Source organism: Neofelis nebulosa, chromosome 1 (assembly GCF_028018385.1).
Source record: "Neofelis nebulosa isolate mNeoNeb1 chromosome 1, mNeoNeb1.pri, whole genome shotgun sequence".
NCBI lineage: Eukaryota > Metazoa > Chordata > Mammalia > Carnivora > Felidae > Neofelis > Neofelis nebulosa.
Genome location: NC_080782.1, coordinates 53,119,305 through 53,143,906, shown reverse-complemented (window position 1 = coordinate 53,143,906; position 24,602 = coordinate 53,119,305). Strand labels below are relative to the sequence as shown.

Genomic DNA, 24,602 nt, shown 5'->3' with positions numbered 1-24,602 from the left:
CAGGAGCCTTGAATACTAGTTCTGCTTCTGCTGCTCAGTCATCCTCAGGGAATTCACAGATGGACAGGGCTAAATTTCCTCACCTGTTAAAGAGGAGGAATAGTCCCATTGTACCTATTTCAGGTGACTAACAGAATTAACAAAACTAAATATGTGAAAGTGTTGATGTTCCGTGAACATAGCTTATGTAGAAGACTGAGTAACAGGCTATCATTCAAGAAAATTTGTGTCCACTCCAGCTGCTGCCCTAAAGGTAATATACTAGGTCTCAAGTTTGTTTTTTTTCTTTTTTTTTTTTATGTGTGAATTGAGAGGGGACATATTAATTTGACTTCCAACTCAAAGTTATATGTATTTCTGGTTTGGTTTATTTGGTAGCTCTGTTGAGTACAAAAAAGTTCCGGGAAAACATGGAAATCTAGCATAAATGTAAGGAAAATGCAGAATTCCAAAATGTCATACAGTTGTGAGTTCTTACTCGTGAAGGTGAGGACTGTAGCTTACTCAGGTGACTGTTGGCCCAATGCTAGATCTTTGGAAGAATGTGATTTCAATTAGAATGCTCCTGAGTGGAAAGCTTGGCTCTAGAATGAAATATTTTTAGATGTCTTGGTTACATTGGCAGGGATCTTTTTGTTAAGGTTCTTTGATGAAAAGTGCATTTTAAGATCCAAAATTGGCTCTGAGAATTATGGACTGAAATAGCTTTCTCTTCATTTAAAGTAGATTCTTCTCCATCTTGAAACAACACATTTGCCAACCAAAGAGTGAAGCAATATTTCACTTTTGAGGAAAGAGTTCTAGTAAACACACACACACAAATTACCTTTTTATGGAATGGCAAATGAAGAAAACTGCTGCCTTTTTTTTTAAAAACAGATGTTTTCTTGCATCACCAGATGCACAGTTTAAAATTCAATTCAACACAAATGCTTATTTAGCAGCTACTATGATCCAGCCATGTTGTAGGCCTCAGAGACAGAGCAATGAACAAAATTGATTTGTCTCCTGACCTCATGAGACTTAATATCTAGGTGCTCACTATTCTTAATTCTTCTGTAGACTCTTACTGTACTTATGCTTAGCATAGTCTTATCTTTTCTTTAAAGCTTTTTTATGAGCAGCTAAATGAGTACCTAGTGGTCTGTATTTCCCATGAATTCCTTTGTCACTTCTTGGTTTCACCATTCATTTGTTATTTGCCATTTCAAAATGCTGTGTGTGTTACATATTCATTCTGTTTTCCTGATCATGTTATAAACTACATGTAGACAGTTATAATATATCACTCCATGTGGTTTTGCTCTATACACAATGACTGGTTGGATGTTAGACTCTGGGTGAATGCCACAAATATTGGGTAAACTATTTGTTTTCATAGCAGCAATTTGTTATTATTCACTAGACACCGTACCATATATGTGGAGAAACAGAGCATAGTCCTCAAATTCAAGGCATTCGTTGTTTAATATAGAAAAAATCACAATACAGGATTATAAGTGCTTTGAAAGAGGAAATACAAAGGGTATATTGGGAATGCAGAATACTAAGATATTACATAGAAATTTATAGGTGAAGAAATTAACTAGAAATTAAAGGACTGTGGATAGATGTTCCAAGTAGAAATAATGGCACATAGGAGAAAAAGACACAGAAAAATAAATGGGGTTAGGAATTTGCAAGTAACTTTGACTGGAATTGGGAGTGGGAGTAAGGAGGTGATAAAAGCTTGTATTGAGATCACAGGTGGTGATCAAATTATAGAGACCATTTTTGCAGCTTGAAGTGTTAAATTTTGTTCCAAAGACTGTAGAGATCCATGAAAGGATGTGAATAGGAGAATTGCATGAACAGATTCACACTTCAAGAAGATGCTTCTGAAATATGAAGAGTTAAGCAAGACTTAAGTTTGGGGATAAGATGAAGACTCACTGCAAAAATCCAGGAAGAATTGATGAATTGAGGCAGGGATGTAAAATAGAAGAAAGAAAAACAGCACATTTATGAGGTAGAAGCAGAAGGACCTGGTGAATCCCAAATTTCTGATGGTACTATTTATTAATATTCAGAAACAAAAGGGGCATCCAAGTTGGAGGCGGGAGTGAGGGATTAGGTATACGGGCAGATGGTGAGCTCAGTTTGGGATATGTTGACTTTTCAACACACATGAAATCTCCCAGTGGGGATTGGGAAATACAGGTCTAGAGCTACGTAAAAAAGTCATGACTAGAGAGGTGAGCTTCTACATTGTCACCGTATAGGTAGTATTTATAACAGTATGAATGGACAAAATTAAAAAGGGAAAGTGAAAAGACAGCTACAGTTGGAGATCTGGTGAGCACAAGTCGAGGAACACTGAAAAGGAGTCCACAAAGAGTAACAAGGAGCTAAGCAACAATCAGAGAGTTAGGAAGAGAACCTGCAGATAACAGTGTTTTGGAAGTGGAGGTACAAGAGAGTTTAAAAAAGAAGGAAGTTATCAGCTGTGTCACATGCCAAAATGATCAATTGAAATAAGTTGTGAGATTCATCTACCGAGTGTAGTAGTAACAAGAGCTCACTGGTAAATATAGAGGACCTTTGGTAGTTGGGGACTATACTTTTGAAAAGTTTGGATCCGAAGTAAAATGGGGAGAGAGCAATTACTAAAAGGAGTGATATATAATTTGGAGAAGTTTCCTTTGGAAGGGAGCAGGTTGCAGATACAACACAGGAGATGGGTGGGGCGGCGGGACAGGAAGCTAAAGGCTCACTTAATTGAAGACCTCTGTATTCTCTCCAACATGGGAGACATTTCCTATTGAGAATAGAGGAGGTTAAAATTGGCCTCTGTGGAGAAAGGGTAAGTAAGTGAGGTTACCTGGGACACACAGAAGGATAGCCAAGAAGCAATGAAGCATGGTGAAGTGTATATGAACACTCTCCGACTACAGGCAGGCTTAAGCCTAAGTGAATTATGCTTAGAAGTTCTCCTACCCAACTTTTAGCAAGCTATTATGTTCTCTCCTTTTTCTTCTACTCCTTTGCGCCATCATCCCCCTCCCTCTCTTGTATATTACCCAACATTTTCCACGTCATGTAACACAAATAGAATAGAATAAAGCTAGTGCTTATTGAGTTCTTAACTCATGTAAGTATTCTGTTGATTTGCATTATTTCATCCAATGCTCCTATAAAAACAGTGAGGTAGCTACATCAACCTACTTACAAAAGAGGAACCTGAGGCCAAGAGAGGTTAAGTGACTCGTTCAAGGTCACACAGCTAACAAATGACTGACTTCACATTGCTTGATCTTAACCATGCTGCAGTTTTAAGTTGTAGCAAAGACTCGTTAAAAAAAATCATTTTCATTCCTTGAGAACCGTGTTTTGTTGTAGTTGCTATTTTTTGAAAGAGTGGATAGATCAGAGAAACTAATCATAAGATGATACTCCTCACTCTCTTCTCCTTAAAAAAAAATCTTAATTTTATTAGTGATTCCAAGTAGGTAGTTTATTCAGTATATATTAAATATAAGAAATGATACCCATCCTTGAGAAACACATACTTTAAATTACATCTGTTGAGCATGATTTAAACCATGCAATAAAGGAAAATTTACATAAGATCCAGAATATTTCATGTGTTGTAATTTCTGTCATTATGAATGGGTGCTGTTTGGTTAACTTGTCTAATAATTTTCTTTTGCCCTAGAAGAATCTATCAGATAACAATTAAGGCCAGTAATTGCCAGAAAATACTGGCTGCTACATGTTTATGAATCATAATCTCAGGGGTTATGGGCTGTGAGTGGACACTGTGTGAAAACACCACACCCCTTCCCCCCCCTTTTTGTTATCATAAATACCTCATTTTCAATTGAACTTTTTTTTTCATTGAGAACACATTTTTCTGATTTCTGGTTAATTGCTTCTGCAGATAATTCTCCTAAAGGTGGTTGAATTCTTTTCCTTTTCTTCCCAGAGCTTTCCTTCCTCCATCCCATGTAGTATAAATGAGACTCATTATAAAGATTACATCTCTAGAAGACTTACCTATTTTAAAACATCTATGACACTTGATATTGACAGTTTATAAGTCTATTTTTTCTGGTTAACTCTTAGGGCAATTTTTTTGCTGTTACCTTGTGGGTACCCTGAACAATGCTCTTGCTTAACTATGGGCATGAAATAAAGATGTGATAATGGGCTTCCTCTGCAGGAGACAGCAGGCTAAGGAAGTATCTCAAGTTTCATGTTTTAGTGGATCATGTGTGCTTCGGAAGTGTGCTCCTCCAAGTAATTAAGCGGTTGTGGGAATTTTTTAAGAATGTAAATCAAAGTGTTTTTCCTAACTATATGGGAAGGGTGTATATATGTTAACTTTGGGGAAGGGCACGATTTGTTTTATGATCATTCTATAACAAAGTTTCTTACCTTCAGCCTTGCTGTCACTTTGGATCAGATACTTTTTTGTTGTGAGTGGGCGGTCATGTGCATTGTAAGAAATTTCATGGCATTTCTTGCCTCTACTCCACTCGGCTGCCAGAAGTACTCCTGCTGTTGTGAAAACCAAAAGTGTCTCCAGAAATTGCTAAATGTGCCATGTGGGGTGAGGGGATTGTCCCAAGTTGAGAGCCACTGGTGTAAAGAATGGTGTTGTGGTTTTGTCTCTAAGCAACTAGAGAAAAGAGATTTGTCACTGAGATTTTCTCATTGATTTTGTGCTTCGTCACCATTTTCATTTATGTTTGGTGGTACATTGTGACAAAACCAATTTGAAAATACCAACAAATATCAAAAGCAAAAATTACCCATATCCCTATTATTTTATTAAAACTGTGTTTTAATTTGTATTACCTTCTAGCTCTCGTCTATTAGTTTATTCATGTTTTACACATTGCACTTGTTTTGTAGAGATAATTTTATAGTCTATATTTTCACTTAATACACCATGCATATTTTTACAGATTTATGCTTTCTTTATAAAAAATACACATCTCTACTATGACCAGTGTAAACTGGTGGGTATTTTTGCTCGATCTTACAAACATATAATGAATATATTGACATTTTATTTTTTATTCATTCTGAATTTTTTTGAGAAACAATTTTAAAATATATTTTATAGATTATTAGTCATAATTATAGCTATCGATTATTTAAAAATAAACTTATTTACTTTATCTTTTAAATTTTTCTTTTAATGTTTATTTATTTTTGAGAGAGACAGAGCACAAGCAGGGGAGAGGCAGAGAGAGAGAGGGAGACACAGAATACAAAGCAGGCTCCAGGCTCTGAGCTGTCAGCATAGAGCCTGATGCAGGGCTCGAACCCATGAACCATGAGATCATGACCTGAGCCGAAGTTGGACGCTTAACTGACTAAGCCACCTGGGTACTCCCATATTTACTTTTACTTTTGCACCATTAACAATAATATACAAATCACATACAAAATAGAGAACTGGATTTAAGTAGCGTATAAATTGAAATTTTAAAAAATGATATATCAAGTTGACTCATATTTACACAGCCACTCTTTACTGTTTCTATTCTGATATTAATCAGTTTTTCCAAAATCAATTTACACTTTTCAGATGTCAAAAATACTTAGGAACAGTTAAAAGAGGAACAAGAAGCAGGGGTTATGAGTTTTTAAAACACAAGATTTATGTGCATTTCATTTGCATTATATATATATGTCTGTATATATATATATATATATATATATATATATATATATATATATATATGCAAGGAGAGGCATGGCTTTATGTTATCCTGCCGCCATTTATATGGAAAAATATAGGAATGTCTTTAGCCCATTGTCTCTTGCTGGTGCTCATTTTGTTAACATTCTATCGGCATTTTTATTGCCAAGTCTTATTTTCCTTGCACTATAATTTGGCCCCTACTGCCCACTTACTTGCCAAGAGGTCTTAACTTAGAAGTAATTGTTTGGCAATTGAAGCTAAAATAACTTCTCTCCTAACACAATAGCAACAATTAATGAAGTTTTAAAGGTGAATCTACCTGTATCTTAGAAAAGTGATACAAAAGTAAGCCATAGAGGAAGATTGGAGATTTTGAGGTGTACAAATTCACGGAAAGTGCCCAGCATGATGCCAGACAAGGACTTCAGTACATCAAGCTACCAGGAAGTGTTTATCAAGGGCTAACTTAAGCAGCACTCTACCAGTTAAGCTGGATTGTGGAAGGATGGGAAATGGGACTAAGGTACTTTCTAGAGTCAAGAAAGATTAATCTTACTGCCTGAAGAGGGAGGTGAGGGTTGATGGAGAGAAGAGTGTTTCAGATGGTGGGAGAGGAGACTGGTATGTCTCTCAGGTAAAAGAGTCAAAATAAAAAATTGGGAATCAAGTTTTACAGTGATTGTCAAATTTTTCTGTGCAGTAGAATCTCTGAGTCTAGTGTTAATATTCATATTTTTAAGGCCCATATTCAGAGTCTGACTCCTCAGTCTAGGATGGCGTTCAGGGGTCTTCATGTTAAGTTTTCTACGTGACTGACACAGGTACAATCTGAAAGGCACTGTTAGAGGAACATGAATTTTATAGTGAAGTTGGAAGCTGGATAATTAGTAATAAAAGAATCTGACAACAACTGACTGGCCTCTAGTTGTAATATGGATTTTTACAACAATATAAAGATCTAAGTAGTAAGGGTGGGTGGGATTTGCAGAAAGAGACTTCATGGCAAAGAGAGTTGAACTGAACAAATGGAATCAGTGCAATTTGAATAGATGGAAAATTAGAACAGTCCTGTGGGAAAGGGCAGTAGGGTGTAGACAGCATGAAGAAAACCATTGCATATTAGCAATAGTAATATTGCAAATATATAAATTTAGGGTATGTATGACTATCTTAATGCTCACAGAAATCCAATGACCTAGATAATAGTATTATCATCTTCTTTTAGAAATGCAGAAACTAACAACTGGATAGATTATATAATTTCTAAGATTTCACAGCTAATGTAAGTGGATCAGAATGGTAGGGTGCATATTGGAGGGTATGAATATGTAGAGTGAAACTTAGTTGCATAGGATCTTGATGGCTCTGCAGAAGAGACCTTGGGATTTCTTGGGTGGGTGCTCTGACACTGTGAGAGAGCCTTAAGCATCTTCACAAGGAACAAAGTTAAAGGCAGAAAACACTTCATAAAGGAAGTATGAGAACATTGAAAAACATTTTCCAGATCTGATTTCTATTTTTATAAAATGTCATTTGGAACTTCCACACTAATTTTATTGACACATCATTAAAATGATCGCAGTTCTATATTTAAAAAGAACAAAGGTTGAACAATGGTTGCAAAATGGTGGAGGGATGAGGACCTAGCACAGTGTTTGATACTATGAAAAAATTAATAATAGCTGTATTGATTATTTAGTTTTAAGATGTCTGAAAAATATCAGAAATACTTATATTTTAATATACATTTCATGGTAATATGATTTCGCTATCCTTGTTTAGAAAGGTAGCTATGTAATTGGTGGTTAGTAATAGTAGCATTACACGTTACATATAGGGACAATGGCACTGAATAGCTCCCTATTAATTATTTATGGCTGCCTAATTATAATTCTTGAAGTATGTGCTTAAACTTTAGGCCTCAGTGATTAAACAAACATCTTGAGGTTGCTCCTCTAAAGATCAATAATTCAGTGCCTAATTGGTAGAAGACCATTGCATCAAAAACATTTTTATAAAATGTTTATCTCCAGACTTTTACATAGTTTATTAAATTAAATAGTTTTTATTTTATTTATTTAAAAAAAAATTTTTTTAACGTTTATTTATTTTTGAGACAGAGAGAGACACAGCATGAACGGGGGAGGGGCAGAGAGAGAGGGAGACACAGAATCGGAAGCAGGCTCCAGGCTCTGAGCCATCAGCCCAGAGCCCGAAGCGGGGCTCGAACTCGCGGACCGCGAGATCGTGACCTGAGCTGAAGTCGGACGCTTAACTGACTGAGCCACCCAGGCGCCCCTTAGATAGTTTTTAAAAGCCACTTCTCACTCAACTATTTTATTTTTTATTTTAAATAGAAATGATGGTTGCATCATGAGAATTAATCTACTTGACTTGCTTAATAAATGTGCATTTATCTAGCTATGAACTAATACATAATGTTCACTATCAAACATACTCAAAGTAGAGGTTTAAAGAGGATTTGAGGGGCACCTGGGTGGCTCAGTTAGTTGAGCATCCAAGTCTTGATTTGGGCTCCAGTCATGATCTCACAGTTGTGTGAAATGAAAGCCCACCCCCACATTGGGCTTTATGCTGACAACATGGAGCCTGCTTGGGATTCTCTTTCTCCCTCTTTCTCTGCCCGCCCCCCCCCCCCCGATCTTTCAAAATAAATAAATAAATAAATAAACTTAAGAGGATTTTATAAAATACATATAAAGTTATATTTGCATCTCATGGTCATCTTGACACTGGTTTAGGGTTTTGCATTTTCTATGAAAATAGCGATACAGTGAATAATAATGGAAATTAAAGGCCATTTTATTCTTCATTATTATCCTGCTAAGGGGAAATATTGGATAGTATGGCTTGGAATATAGATAATTGAAAGGTGACTTTTTTCTGTGGAAACAGTCCCATTTATTCCTACCTTCCAATTTCTAAAGCATCAACATAGAACAAGTAATATTTTAGAGAGTGTGCTGTTCCTCCCTTCCAGGAGGGAGCATTTGTTTTAAAGTAATTATTGAATCTTTTTGCTTCTTAGGACTACCGTTTAAATGGATTTTACAAGGGACTGTATAATCAGACAGGTAGCTCTTAAATAATCATGCAAAGATCATCTTTACAAATTGTCCTGTTTTGTGAGGCTGTTGACATTTCATCAACTGTAGATGTTTCAGGAAATATTTTAACATTAATCTTTTTTTTTTTTTTATTTTTTTATTTATTTATTTATTTATTTATTTATTTATTTATTTTTTAATATATGAAATTTACTGTCAAATTGGTTTCCTTACAACATTAATCTTTAAAGAATGATTTATAGGCCATTTTAAGGAATATCATAAATAAGAAGGAGAGTTGTCAACAGCTTTAAATATAAGTGAATAGGTGCCCATTGTTAGGTTGTAAAATCTAATCACCTTTCTGTATACTTACCATTGTTGCAGATACTGTGCTCCAAAAAATGAAATTTAAATATTTTTTTCTGTTTGCTTTCTTTGACCTACAAAGAAACTTAAAGACTTATTTTGTAAAGACGTATTTCTATTTCTTTTTCCAAATGAGTGTTTGAGTTAATAGACTGCAGACCCCTTGAAGCATTCTCCCATCAGTTAGTTGTGTAAACCTTTCCTCTTTCAAGCACTGTTAAGCCAGCTCTTTCTTTTGGTGGGGCTGATCTGCTAGGCTGCGTAAATTTGCATCTGGCTTATGTGTTGGAAGAATGCTTTTAAGTGTTTACTTGAATCATACTAGCTTGTCGGTGTGACAAACCATTTTTCTAACTGAATTCATTAGAGAATACCTTTGTTATTCTAAAAGTCATAATATTTTAAGTACTTGCCAAATTTACACGTGAGAGATATGTAAAATTACAGAGCATATGAAAAACATAGTTTCCTCATTTCCTTCAGATTTTTTTCAGTGCTTTATTTTAGACTGCTTGTTGGAGGCTAAGTTCTGTTCTATAAGAAATCTGAATAAAATCATTTTGCCAATTGCTTTTTAACACTACAGAGTAATATTTTCTGACAAATATATATATATTATATATATATATTATATATATGTATTATATATTATATATATTATCTATATTATCTATATATATTTATATAAATATATATATATATATTATATATATAATTCTCTGGTTATTCAGAAAGATCAGCTTTCATGTTCATATCTTAATTATACATTTTCTAACAGACCAGGAAACTCTTCCTGTCTATCTATTTAATGAACCAGCTTTGAAAGCCACATTTTAAAATGTCTTTATTTCATTAATTTACCAAATTGACTCTGATCATCATCCCCACCACTTAGGTGGAAATTTGTTGTTAATGGAACTTTTTCTACTTAGGATACTTTAGTCAAAGTGGCAATGCTATAGGTGTGTCTTGGTGTTAAAATTCCCAGATTGGGACAGAATACTTCTTAATTGTTTATGTTCTCATTAAAAAAGTAGCCACAATCCTAGAGCTCTGGGTTTCCCATTTTGTTGTTGTTTTAGTGCCTAGTGCAAATACGGCAGGAACAAAACTTGATTAAATCAAATGCTGCTGTGTCTTTGAGCTTTAAAGAGAGAGAGGGGCAAAGAGAGATGCAGAGAGGGAGAGGCGAAGAGGGATAGACATGTATTCCTGTTCTTGAAGAGTGTGTAATGTGTTTTCAATAGTTGAGAAATAGCAGAAGGCCTTTCCTACATAGTCACTGTGTCTTGTTTAGTATAAATGAATATTTATATATGTAAAGTATGCAACAAAGATTACCATGAAAAAAAAATATATATATAAAATCAGGGACTGTCTTTTTGAATTACGTGATATGGAATCAACAATATCAAAATGCATGTGGATTCTTTCTGTACTTTTAAGCATTTGATAATTAATACATATTTTAATTAAAAAAAAGTCAATGAAAACAGTTTTGAAAAATTACAGTATACCTGGAACTGGAATTTGAGCCTGATTTGTCCCCTATCCCATTTATTTTGTGTTTTTCTGAAGTGAAAGAAAAAGGAAGTTGAAAAAATTGAATGGACCTGCCTCCATCATAATCTCCCAGGATGATTGTTAACAATCCACATTCCAGATTCTCAGATGATTTTTGGGAAGCCTACAAAACTAAGATAAATAGAACATAAGGAAGTAGGCAATCTAACTCATTGAGAGGTCAGTTAAATTAGTAATTATCACTATGTCAGCATCATTAGAGTTTGTGGATAAATTGAAGATTATGATTTACTTTTTTCCTGGCTATTATAAATCCTCTTTCATCACTGAGGAATAAATCCAATTCATGCTTGAAACAAAAATCTGCTCTGCAAAGGATATGGTAATCTTGAGAATTAAGAACAAAATTAGATCTTGATTAAATTTTATGACTTTCAGAATGAAGAAAATATCACCCCTTGATACCTTACTTGTTATTTTAATGAGGTGGTACCTATCTCAGTATCAGAGCATCTCAAAATATTCAGTAGGCTGATGATTAGCATTTGTGTGAAATAATAATTGTGATGTATTTCAAGGTCAATCTAAAAACTTCAGTTTGAATACAGTTGTGTTCTTCACGGTTGAGAACAATATGTGGCTTAAGCAAAATGTTTCTAATTTCTTTTTATCTACTTTATCAAATATACAATTGGGTTGATTAAAATCAAACATAAAATTTAGGGTATGTATATTTTATATATCTAATAATATACACACACACATATAATTATTAAGCTCTATGTTTCTTTTGAAAGGTAGCAGTCCTTGGGCTAAAAGTATGTTATTGAATTTTTCTAGAAATTATTTCTATAATTATTGTGAAAAAGTCAGTTTTCATATCAAAAGCAGGGACTGGGAGTTCTGGATTTGTCCTGAATTTGTCACTGGTGATAAAACCTGGTACAAAATTCTTGTTCAGCGTTTCTGTATTTGGAAATTAAGGGAATTAAATGAAAATTTTTTGTAATATTTATTTTGTTAAGTGGGTAAATTTATCTGTTATGTGATTTTCTTAATTTTCTTCCATTTAAAAAATATTTTCTGTTTTTATCTTGAATTGTTTTTATTACTTATTTCTGTCCATTACAGAAAAATCAGTAACAGTGTAAACTATAATTAAAAGTGAAGATGCCTATTAATATCACCACCCAGATATAAATACTGTTAGCAAAATGATCAGTAAGCCTCCAGACTTCTTGGGAGGTACGTGAAATATTATCAGATGGTATCAGACATCATGTTTTATGATTTTTGCTCTTAATATTTTGTGAACATCTTTTGATGACATCTAAAATTTTTCTACAACATAATATCCAAGGGTTGCATAGAATTTCATTGATTTTATTAAATCAATCCTATTTTGACAGACATTATGATTATTTTGTGGATTTTTAGTATCATGAATGAAACTATGTGAAACAATCATGTATTGTCAGATTTGACAGATAGGTAGATAAATGGATAGATATTTGTCACAGTAAAATTTAATGAAATAGTCTATCCTTTCCCTATTATTTGAAATCTTGTCTTTATCATATAGGGAATCTCATCTGTCCTTAGGTCTATGTTTTTACTCTGTAATTTGCCTCATTAATATTTCTCTCTCTCCATCTTTCTCTCTCTCCCTCTCTACATATGTGTGTGTGTGTGTGTGTGTGTGTGTGTGTGTGTATAGTGTAAGCATAATATTGTTTTAATTATTTTAACCTTAAATATCAAGGCAAATCTCCCCTCATTATGTTTCTATTTATTTATACTTAACCATTATGAGATAGTTACACTTTCATACAATCTTTATATTTTGGCAAGTTAAAAAAAAATGCTGTGCCAGCATTTTGGTTGTAATTGCTTGAAATTTGGTAGAAAATTTAGTTCTCAATGGCAGTGGCTCCTTGTATTGAAAACCATACTATGTCTCACCATTTATACATAGTTTGCTGTGTCCTTCAGTAAAATTATACTTTTCTACATGGAACTCTTGCACATTTCTTGTTAAATTTATACCCATAGGCTTTACATAATTCTTGTTAAATTAATTCTTAAATACTTTACAGTTTGTATGGTTATGGCAATTAGGATTTTTATATCCAATTATTATTTTTGATTCTTGGCCAAAAGAACAAATGCCATATAACCATCTGAGAAGGGTGTTTTTTTATCTTTACCACTCCGAGTACCATTTCCATTGCAATTTATGCATGAAATACCTTTGGTATCGGTAACCTGTTTGAATAGATAGATAGATAGATAGATAGGTAGATAGATAGATATTGTGCACTTTTTCAGTTTATTATTCCTAACCAACTTAAACATTTAAAATAATTGTTTTATTTCATTTCAATCTCCAACATAGGATTGACTTACTTGGTCCCATAAAACCAACATGAATTACCATTGAAGGTGCAGTCTTCCATTCCTTTACCCCAATGAGGTTCAAAAATTTAGATTTAAAGCTAAAGTCTCCTTTTAATATATCCCCTTTTTATCTTGCATATTGCAAACCTTGTGAAAATAAGAAACCTTTTTTTGCTGTAAACCAAATCATCATCACATGCTACGTTTAAACTCTGGTATCTATTACTTGATATATGTATGGATGATTTAATTACAGACAGTTGAAGAGGGCATGTTTTATGTTGAGGGCAGATACAACCAGAGAATAAAACAATGTTAACTGACACAGTGTGTGAATATAGCCACAAATACCTTTTTCAGAGTGAAGACTTGTCTGGATTTAATACTAAACCTAATTGACCTTGAATCATACTTGATCGCCAAATATTGAAAACTGTAAAGGTTAGGCTCTCCCATTATGGTAGTCTAAGTTCATAAGTGATTTGACCATCTTAAATACACTGACTTATCAATCTGCTTTCCTGAGAAGTTTTTAGTTTTCATGTTGAATCCTTCAGCTAAGAATAGTTTAGTTGTGCATGAAGTTTGAGATTACTATGTTGAATTTTAGGGAAAACATAGAATACCATATACATTTTAGGGAATTATAGTGTCTCCTTGGTTGAGTTGTAACTTTTGTATTGGTTAAGTCAGAGTGCCTTTAAGAAAAAGCAAAAGCACAGATGGAGGAGGACTTTCTACAAATTAGTCCAGCATTGTCAATAGCATATGGTATTTGGCTGTCACATACATAGATACACACACATACATACATAAAATAGAGTATAACTTTTTTTCTGTTTAAATAAGAACCTCTAACCTTCATGATGAATTATTTGATGTTGGTAAATTTAAGTTAGTTGCATTAGTAGATGGGGATATCATATGAAATAGTAATGCCACATACATCAGTTTGAAAAGACTATGTAAATCCTTGGACAGGAAAATGTGTTTCTTGTAAATAAATATAGGAAAACTAAAGTAAGGGTAGAATTCCATGCTGTTTTGCAAGTGTGTGTGTGTGTGTGTGTGTGTGTGTGTGTGTGTATACACATTAGATGAATGTTTTTAATATTAAAATATTGATGTGTTACACATCAGTGAATTTAGGCTTCTGACTGATGTATCAAGTAAGGTTTGATCTTTTGACAAATGTATTTTGGTTCTGTTTATTTTCATAAAAAATACAGGTACAGTACTAATATAAATAGAAAACTTACTAGCACAATTAAAAGGAATCCAATTCTTAATTGTCTATAGATTTATTGTCCATTCTAAAAGATAATGATAAAATTTATCTTCAAAGATATATTGTAGAAATTTTTATTTTTTAAACTGGACTTTAGGGGCGCCTGGGTGGCGCAGTCGGTTAAGCGGCCGACTTCAGCCAGGTCACGATCTCGCGTCTGTGAGTTTGAGCCCCGCGTCGGGCTCTGTGCTGACAGCTCGGAGCCTGGAGCCTGTTTCCAATTCTGTGTCTCCCTCTCTCTCTGCCCCTCCCCCGTTCATGCTCTGTGTCTCTCTGTCCCAAAAATAAATAAAAAACATTGAAAAAAAAAAAAATTTTAAACTGGACTTTAGTGAGACATGCTTTGATAATCATGATCATCTTTATTCAGCTAGTTTTGGCCAAAAGATTATTGATATTTTAGAGGAAGGGCCTATACTTGCCTATTTTTATAAATAAACTTTTATTGGAATGCACCCATGCCCATTTGGTTAGATATTATCTATACCTGCTGTTGCAATTTATTTGTTTTTAATGTTTATTTTGAGAGAGAGAGAGAGAAAGAGGGAGAGAAAGAGAGAGAGAGAGAGAGAGAGAGAGAGAGAGAGAGAGAGAGAAAGAGGGAGAGAAAGAGAGAGAGAATCCCAAGCAGGCTCCACACTCAGCGTGGAGCCTGATGTAGAGCTTGATCCCATGATAATGAGATCATGGTCTGTGTGTTCAACCCACTGAGCCACCCAGGTGCCCCTGCTTTTGCATTTTAAATGCAGAGTTGAGTAGTTATAACAGAGACAATATGGCCTACAAAATCCAAAATATTTACTCTTTGGTCATCACAGAAAAAATTTTATGACTCCTGTTTCAGAACAATAAGTATGGTATGAATATAAGTACTCTGGATATAAACCAATAGAAGATGGAGCATGTGAAATTGCATATCTATTGTTCTTGCTTATGTATCTGTTTCAACTGTACTTAAATGAGAGATGGTTCAAATTAAATAAGAATGTATTGAAAATGTGACTTAATGAAGAAGTATATTTTTGCTAATTAAGATTATGGAAAGCATAAAAAGGAAAACATCTTGTGGCTCCTGGGTGCTCAGTCAAGTTAAGCGAAAGACTTCTCAGGTCATGATCTCATGTTTCATGAGTTCAAGCTCACATCTGGCTGTCTGCTGTCAGAACCTCCATCCCCCCCCCCCCACCCCTCTCTGCCCCTCCCCGGCCCCTGTGTGTGTGCTCTCTCACGCTCTCAAAAATAAACAATTTATTTAATAAATATATAAATAATTTATTTTTGGGAGCGTGAGAGAGTGAGAGAGCGAGTAATGGGGAGGGGCAGAGAAAGAGGGAGAGAGAGAGAAAATCCCAAGCAGACTCAGCACTATCAGTGTAGATCCTGGTGCAGGGATCACACTTAGGAACCAGGAGATCATGATCTGAACTGAAATCAAGAGTTGGATGCTTAACTGACTGAGCCACCCAGGATCCCCAAAATAAATAAACATTTTTTTTAAAAAAGGAAAATAACCTTTGTATTAAAATTGGGAGAATTATAGAAAATAATGTGAAGCTTTTTGTTTCATATTAATTATTCTTAGATTTGCTTTTTAATATTGTTTATAAAAAGAAAAGTTATAGTAACTTATGTTCAGGTTTGCTTTGTAGTAAATTGTGAATTTGTATGGCCTAAAAATGTATGGCTGCTCCTTGTTAATATATTGATTAATGTAAGAATTAGAATCAAGAAAATCTTTTCTACTCATAGTCCTTAACAGTTTCTCTCTACTGAGAAATGATCCCATAACCCATTAGACTGTGCTTCATGAGGTCAGGACCATGTCTGTTTTTTTGACTATTTTAACTACTGCCAGATCTAGCTTAAAAAAGGTCTGACTCATGGAAATTACATAAGAAATGAGTTAAGCTAGTGGTAGAATAACATATAATCCCTTTTATTAGTGCTTCTTTCTCTTAAGAAGTTATAGCACGACAAAACCATAGTTTGGTTCAGAAGTGTTTATCATTGCTTACCTTCAGTCTTCAATTTTTATTCAAGAATATTTTGGTTGATTTTCATAATTTGTTCTAGAAGTCATTGTACAGAGCTCTCACAGTGGTCATACAGTTATGTTAAGGGTCTACATATCAGTGCTGGTGACAACAGAGTACTCAGCATTTAAGGAATGGTTCCCAACTTGACATCTTTAGACAGTCCTCATTCCTTTCTGAAGTTTGTGGACAGAATTTATGGCTAGGATTAAAAAAGTAAACCTAAGAGCAGAACAAAGCAGGAGTACCAGATTGTACATAAAATGAGGTATAATTGTTGTGACTTAACAGCTAATAAATATGCCGTAATATTTCAGATGTAAGAGTAGTAAGGAAGTCAACAATGAACTAAGCCTACCAGATAAATAAAGTTTAAACCTCAATCCTTGAAAGTCTTTGTTAATGTTGAATGTCTTTGAAATTGGTTGAAATGTATTTAAAGAACAGAATGAGACAATCTGTTTTTTATTGCTTGATTACAACTAAATACATTTGGTAGTTATGTCTCCAACTACAAGAAGAAATAGTTTTCTTTCTTAAAACTTATAAAGGCAGGTTTGCTTATGAAAATTTGTAAGAGTATGTTTTTCTTTGACAGTTTTATAAACATTGGTAGCATTTCATAGTAGTTGAAGATCTGGGCTGTGGAATTTTGGCTTTTCTTATTAGCTATGTAATATGGTCCAAATAATCTAATTCCTTAAATCATCACTTTTCTCATCTATAGAATAGGAATATTGATAGCATCAGCCTCAAAAGAGTATTCTAAAAATTAAATGATTTAATAGACATACAAGGCTTAGTAAAGTTCTTTGCACATAATAAATCTCAATAAATTATATCTATTAATAACATTATATACATACAAATTTAAGTTTGGTTGATGCCACAAGCCCACTGACACATTCATGAGTTCAGTTTATGCAGAATGGACACCATATCAAGGGTAATGGTATCTTGAAAAGCACATGGTCATTTGATGGTCAAAGAAGCTATGTGCTAGAAAGGAATCCTAGGGAATTAGGCTAGTATTCAGGAGACCTAAATTCTCAGTACGATTCACCTACACTCTAGTGTGTCATATCAAGTATTTCATTTTATCCCCCCTCTGGACTATAGTTACATTTTTGTGTGTGGTGTGGGGACAGGTGGGGATGAAGGTAATGAAAAAATGACTAGATTGATATAACCTTCCAGTTCTGAACTCCTGAAAATCTTTGAGTAAAAAAAAACCAGTTTTTTTTTAAATTCTAAATTCTTAAATTTGCAACCAAAGTTGGAAAGAACTATGAAAAAAAAAAAAAAAAGACAGCTTTGCTTATTAGGCCAGAAAAAAAGCTGACAAACAGTAGTTGTGTTGTTTATCAGAAAGTGTTCCTCTTTCTAATGGAATATTTTGCAGTTGTTTTGCAGAATAAGCACTTTGCTAATTCTGTAGAGCTTTAGGGGTATAATCCTCTCAAGGTGTTCTGTCTGCAGGAGTCTGCTATGAAATTGTTAGATGCTAATACTTCTAGATGCTAATATTTGTTCATACTTGTGAAAAGAATTTTATTGAGAAGTTAAAATGCAAGTAAGATACAGCTCTACTCTCTTTCTAAAAGTAATTTTCTTTCTGAATCAAATGTGTCTCATCTTAAATGTGTGATAATACCTAGGGGGGGCTATTAAATATATGAGACTAACCAGAGCTTTATGTTCAACAGATAAAGATCCAAGGTTCGTATATGGAAAATGACACCCTTCTTATTGGAAATAGCATAAGATTTCATCTTGGGAAGTGCAGATGCCCTACAACATAGTTTTATAGCTACTATTTGCTTTCTGTGATGGAAAAAATAAAAGAACTGATTGTACAGTTTAGTAAGGCTAGAAGGATAACTGTCTTCTCTGATTCACTTGGAAGACATTGCCAAGGTCATTCTCAGAGCACGAAAAACTATTAAAATAAAATACAAATGTTCAGAATACACGTCCCTTCCTAAGTTTGATTTAGTGCTTTGCCGAGACAGAAAATTAATTTGTTATCATAGGGTTGCTCAGATCTCAACCACAATAGTTTGGTTTAGAGATGGTCTTTCAACATGCATCATGGCTATATATATATATATATATATATATACATGTATATATACATATGTATATATGTATATATACATGTATATATGTATATATACATGTATATATATGTATATATACAAATATACATGTATATATACATATATACATGTATATATACATGTATATATACACAGTGTATTACAGCAGTAATTGATTATTTGGAAAGCTTTACTGATCATTGAGATCTAATGGGGCAAGCTGTGATGAGAAGTTTAGCCATGCTCCTTTTTTGTTCATTTCAGAAAGGCAGATATGCTTTTCCATGGTGCTAGGGCCCATACCAAAACAACAGGGCTTCTGTGCTGGGATAGTCAGGGTACCAGCTGTCATAGGTTATATGCATGTATATATACATGTATATATATATAATTTTATTACATGCTACCAAGGCTATTTCCTAGTTGAAGGTAAATACCTCCAACAATGGTAATACCAGTAGTAACATTTTTATCACATTTGAGGATCTTAAAAGTACGTTAGTATCATCTATTTCATTTGATTCTCCTACCATTCCTGGGAGATAAACAACAAGGTGTTTCTATTTTTTTCCTCCTTATCCTGCCTTCATTCCTCCTTTCTTGTCTTCCACTCTTCTTTTCTGCCTCCCTCTCTTAGTTTTTTTCAAAAATAAACTCCAGAGACAGTAATACTTAGCCATATGATTAACTAAATGGTAGAATTTGAACTAGAATCTTGATGTTACAAACTCAGATCTATTATTCTATTTTCTAATTCAGGAAGCAAGTTAATGGAAGGAAATGTGATTGAGAGAAAGATTTTTTTTTAATCTTAAAAAAGAGTGATAGAGGTATCGGTGACCATGGATAAAGTACTTAGAACAAACACCAAATACATTCCTTTAAAGAGCCAATAAACTTAATAGTTAATGCAAAAGGAGCAGCTTGGGTTTGCTAAGCATCATTTCATTTTAATGCCTTGGGTAATCTCAAGAAACCACTAAAACCAATGTTCCTTCAGCTTGTCTGTCCCCATGAGATTTGTCTACATTTGAAAGATTGGCACAGTTAATCAAGCATCATGAATCATGGATGTTCCAAGTTACAGCCAACAAATAGACCTCCTACAGACAACCCCCCAAAATCAGTAAATATGACTTGCTCTACCTGTTTTCTGAAGCAGTGTATTACAGCAGTAATTGATTATTTGGAAAGCTTTACTGATCATTGAGATCTAATGGGGCAAGCTGTGATGAGAAGTTTAGCCATGCTCCTTTTTTGTTCATTTCAGAAAGGCAGATATGCTTTTCCATGGTGCTAGGGCCCATACCAAAACAACAGGGCTTCTGTGCTGGGATAGTCAGGGTACCAGCTGTCATAGGTTATATGCATTCTTGTAAACTGGTTTCATGGTACATGGTCTGGAAACAGACAGACTGCATTAACATATCAAATACGTGTGAATTTAGGCAGGTTGCTTAATTTCTGAACCTCAATTTCTTCATTTGCACAATGAAGTAAATCTCTTTTTGGAGTTTATTGAAGATGAAATATAATTTCTTTAATGTTTTTAGGATACTTCCTGTGCAAAGAAGGCATTCATTAAAAATTGACTTTGATACATATGAATGCTGGCTATCACATTATGTCAAAAGGGACACTATCCCGAAAGAAATTATGTAAAAGAGATGAAACAATGGGCAGCCGGGAAATGAATATTAAGAATTTGAATAGGTTAACATAAGTAATTTTTTTTTTCATTTTGTAAAACATATTGCATAAAGATTTGTTTTTTGATAAATTCAATCATAAAAATAAAAATTAGCAAAGCAGAAAGGCATCTTGCAGTTCATCCAACTCAGATCTCTATTTTATGATGAAAGAGCTGAGTATCAGGTAAATATTCAAGGTTATAAATGATACAAGACAAGGACTCTGACATCTAGAGTCCTTTATATGCCACTCCTCCCTACATACTAGAGGCAGTCAGAGTAATATTTCCTATTTATACAACTCACATAACCTCATGGCCAGGTAGAAGGTGTGGTTATTATTTTTTTTTAAGTTTTTAAGAACTTCTCTTACTTTTAATGCTTTTATAATTCACTTGGTGCTAAATGATCCTAAAAACAAGTAGCAATGGTTCATTTTATGCTCCATTTTAATGCAAAATCTAATATCAACATTGACTAAAGAGGGGAAAACAACACTGGAAAAGAGCTATAAAAGAAAATATGATCATGGTGTTAGATGCCACTTAAATAATCAAATATATTATCTGTTATACCTCGACCTTGCTTTGCTCATTGGATAGATTTCATAGACTTAAATTTTAAATCATAAGGTTTATAGATTTAAAAACAAAAACTACAGAATGACTTGCAGAATTTCATCTTTCCTCACTTTCATTCACTTGAAATTGTTTTTTGTTTCATAAAATTGAGATATTATTTTTAGTTTCTTTCTGAATTTTCTTTGGTAATTTCAAACCATCTATTGATAGTCTTTTGCTTTATTTCATTAATATGTCAATCTTTGATGAGACTTACATATAGCAAAACTCTTTAAATATAGTCAATTCCCCTAATATGAAAACTTTTTATTGTAACTACTTTGTTGAATCCTAAAGGTTTCATCATGAGGCTTCATTGATTTTTTTCCTTCATTAGTAGAGACTGGGTGGCTACCTTTAGTGGTAGAATGATTTTCAGAAGGGTAGGTACGTAGAAGAGAGCTTCATAAGTCTCCCATATAAATTAATGGGTGTGAACATTTTAGTTCATCATCTAAGGGTGATGCCTTAGTGTAGGCCATATATTATCACTGTATTTGAAGAAACTAGTTTTGGATTGCAAGATAATTGGCATGAACATATGGTGAACACACTCTGTGAGTCTATATGTGTGCATGGATCAATTTCCAGTCTCTTTTTACAGTGTTATGCTATGGCTCATGGTCTCCAGAAGGCAACCTCTGACCTGCCTATTCATCTCTTTTCTGGTATGTGTTAAAGGGCATAGTGGTTTTCAAAATAACTTAACATCCAAACTTAACCTTTTTTTACAGTCTCTGAATGGCCATCTGAACATGTTCATTACCACTTCATAAATTCTGCCCTGAAGCTACATACTGTTCTTTATTAACCTTATAAAATTCAAAGGTAGTTGGTTTTAGGTTGATGCCTAAGAAACAACCACTACTGCTTTCCACAATGATTTGTTTCAAGTGTTAGTAAATTCTTTTACAATCTAAAATCTGATTGTGGAGTTTAGGTCAATAGCTTGTGTTATAGGTATTCACAAATAATTCTGATTTCATTTATAAATTATGATTTGTAATATATATTTTCTTAGATTTGAAAATAATGTGTATGCTTTAAAATGTCTTCTCAAAATACCCAATGACTTTATCAGTGTCTTTTTTATTATTGCCCCACATGAATCAGAGCATCTCTCTGTTATGTGGGTTTATTTCAAGCAAGTGTTAGAAATCTTTGGCTTCTGTGGGATGCAGTGTTTATGAATGTTGTGCTCTTCAATAGTCAAGAACAATTTTATAGTCAAGTAGCATTACCTATAAAGGACTTTTATGGTAGGATCATAGATGGTAATAAATATAATATCAGTTTTTGAAATCAAATGTACTTTTTACTATAAACTGTTGCAAAAGTTAGGGAAATCCATAAGACTTTAATTGACCATTAAAATAATGTGAACTCTATCCCAACTCCTGTTTCTCAGCTAAGTTTTAGTAATGGGATGGTAATTTCTACTACTACAGATGTCTGTATGCAGCCCCCTTTCTAGAATGGATTAGAACTTTGTCTTCATTTTTCTTTTAACTCATTGTTTACAACATTGGAATTTTTCTAGATCAAGAACTTCTTTTTTCAAAGGAATTCTTCTTGTTCATACTTTTTATTTTATAGGGAATAGTTAGAAAATAATAAGCTTTTCCAATGTGGTGCAAAAGGAAGGATTGGCTAACCTCTTTACTTCAAATGTACCTCAGTGTTCTCTCATGAACAAATCAGAAACTTTCAGTTTTATTTTGTCATCTGTGGGTTCAGTTACACTGTCCTCCTTTTTAACAAAATTTAGGTAAGGTGTGTTCACTAGATTCCACCCTTTAAACAGTTCTTGTGGCACCAGCGCACCATTCTATGACTTACTATGACCCATTTTGTGCAGCCTGAGTTTAGAGAGTAATGCAGTTAGTGGGTCGTTGCAACTGTTTTAATGTCCAGCCAAATTACACAGGTATCTGGAGAGGCAGTTTACATTAGCTTGTCCTCTAAGTTTTCTTCCAGGCCACAATAAGAATGAGTATTAGTGGCATACAAATGTGTGTGGGGCAACCATATGTTGCCCCAGTGGACTTCAACCAAAGTCGCTGGGGAAAACAGTGGTTATCCACCATATTTATAAGTCAAGATAGAATTTAAACCTTTTATTTTTTTTAATTTTTTTTAACGTTTATTTATTTTTGAGACAAAGAGAGACAAAGCATGAATGGGGGAGGGTCAGAGAGAGGGAGACACAGAATCTGAAACAGGCTCCAGGATCTGAGCTGTCAGCACAGAGCCCGACGCAGGGCTCGAACTCACGGACCACAAGATCATGACCTGAGCCAAAGTCAGCCGCCCAACCGACTGAGCCACCCAGGCGCCCTGGAAGTTAAACCTTTTAAATCTAACTCATATTCTTTCTTTAATGACCTCACCCTTTGCTGCACAAATTTATTCTCAGAAACTCAAATCTGAGTTTATAAAAGCCATAAGGATCCAGTGTTAATACATCCTATCAGATTGAGGTATTTTGTGTTGCCTTTGTCAGGTATGACCATGTTACTTCTCCCAGAATGAGGTGAGATCTTTCATCACAATCAACAATCTAACTCCAGGAGAGATGGAAGAAGGAAGTTTTTATTCCTCTCAAGGACACCATAATGATATCCGCATATACCTGATATTATTTATCTTGTCCTAATTTTACCTCCATCACAGCTGTATTCATGAAAAGTTGGGGATAAACATCTAATAACATTTCATATAATACCTCCCAACATGCCAGTTTCTGTCCTGTTAATTTATATATTCACACCAGGAATTGTCAGACCCTCCATATTCAGTCACAGAGAAGAGCCTAGCAAAATATCTGAAAACAAAAATGGTACTGTTTCATACACAAAAAGTGAGACAAAAGCATGAGTAAGATGAGATGAAATGTTCCCTTATGTCAAGTGTACATTATTGCTGGAAACAAAAGTAGAGACATGTTAAAGACTGGGAAATAATAGAGCTGAATGTAATGTTTTTCAGTTCCCTGGGTCAGAGCTTCATTTTTATCTTTGTTGCCTAGGCTATTGGTAACAGTCCATTGTGCCTTTTGTTTTGATGATTTGAACATGGATTGAACAAAAAGAAAATATGGAAGTTTGCAATTTCTTAGTAAGAACATTCCCTGAAATGTGCTGTATATTACATGAAGTCCATTATATTTAAATCTTCCTCAAAGACAAGAATCAGATCTTTTCTTACTTTGCACACCCTGAAGCACATATACAGTTTTTTTTAATGTTTATTTTTAAGAGAGCATGAGTGGGGGAGGGGCAGAGAAAAAGAGAGACACAGAATCTGAAGCAGGCTCCAGGCTCTGAGCTGTCAGCACAGAGCCTGACATGGGGCTCGAACCCACTAACCATGAGATCATGGCCTGAACCAAAGTCGGTCGCTTAACCACCTGAGCCACCCAGGCGCCCCCACCCCGAAGCACATATAAAAAAAGCGTGTGGCATATCAGAAATAGCATTGCTCTTAAATATAAATAAAATAGCTGAGTTCAAGTTTAGTGGTCCCTTATTAATTATATGTATGTGTGAGGAGGCTTCATGGTATCTTCACTTTCCTCCTCCATCATTTGGACACAGAAATGATTACCTCTGGTTGCTGTGATGAAATCATACGTCTTTTGCGGAAACCATGGTACCCATAGTGGTTAAGAAGAGGGCTTTGGAAGTCATACAAAGCAGGGATAATAATATTTACTTCACACAGTTGTGAGGATTAAGTAAAAGACTCTGATAAAGCCCTTGGTACAGTTTCTGGCATATACTAAACATTCAATAAATGTTAGCAAAAGTATTAAACAA

General features: G+C 34.2%; 1 protein-coding gene across 4 annotated transcripts in view; it reads left to right on the top strand.

Moving 5' to 3' along the window:
- GABRB2 (gamma-aminobutyric acid type A receptor subunit beta2) overlaps positions 1 to 24,602 on the top strand; it is a 247,237-nt gene that overhangs the window by 5,858 nt on the left and 216,777 nt on the right. The window lies entirely within an intron of this gene.